The sequence below is a fragment of the Ctenocephalides felis genome, unplaced genomic scaffold (assembly GCF_003426905.1).
Source record: "Ctenocephalides felis isolate EL2017-DRISC unplaced genomic scaffold, ASM342690v1 CF-g0.4_SCAFFOLD_01886, whole genome shotgun sequence".
In the NCBI taxonomy this organism is placed as follows: Eukaryota; Metazoa; Arthropoda; class Insecta; order Siphonaptera; family Pulicidae; genus Ctenocephalides; species Ctenocephalides felis.
In genome coordinates, this window is record NW_020538040.1 from 173946911 (window position 1) to 173947509 (window position 599).

The following is a 599-nucleotide window of genomic DNA, read 5'->3' on the forward strand; positions in this document are numbered from 1 at the left end:
CAGCTACGCAGCACAATCGCTTTAAAAAAAATCACAATTATCAAAAATTTAAGATATTTAAATGTTTTCAAAATTATCAAAATGTTTTAAAAAATCAGAATTAAAAAAAAAACAAATTTTCCAAAATTTTCAAAAAACTTTAAATTACGGTACGGAAAGTTAATGCAATTTATTTTAAGACACGATGCCATGCGCCGCAAGTTTAAATATTAAAATATGATATTAAAGAGCACGAAGAGAGCGTAGAGAGGTATATTCTAAGTGTGCTTCGATTATTCAAAATAATTATATCATTATTGTCAAGTTGAGTCAGAGGGCACCCACTCGCCGATACAGCACTGTGATGTTGCGATCTCAGGTAAGTGAATCGAAAACCGGAACACAAGAGGCCACGCACGGGTCCAGCACCATCGCAAAGCGCAGCACACCGTCGACTCGGTTCTGGGTTCTGGCGCGCCTCTCCGCGCCTTGGAAACGATCAGCTCAACAGTCTCGTGTTTGCCATCGAGCCGGCAACTCGACAACGCGCTCGTTTCGAATTCAAATTAACATAATTACTAAGAAAAAGTTACACGAACGCTGCTGAACGATTTCCACAA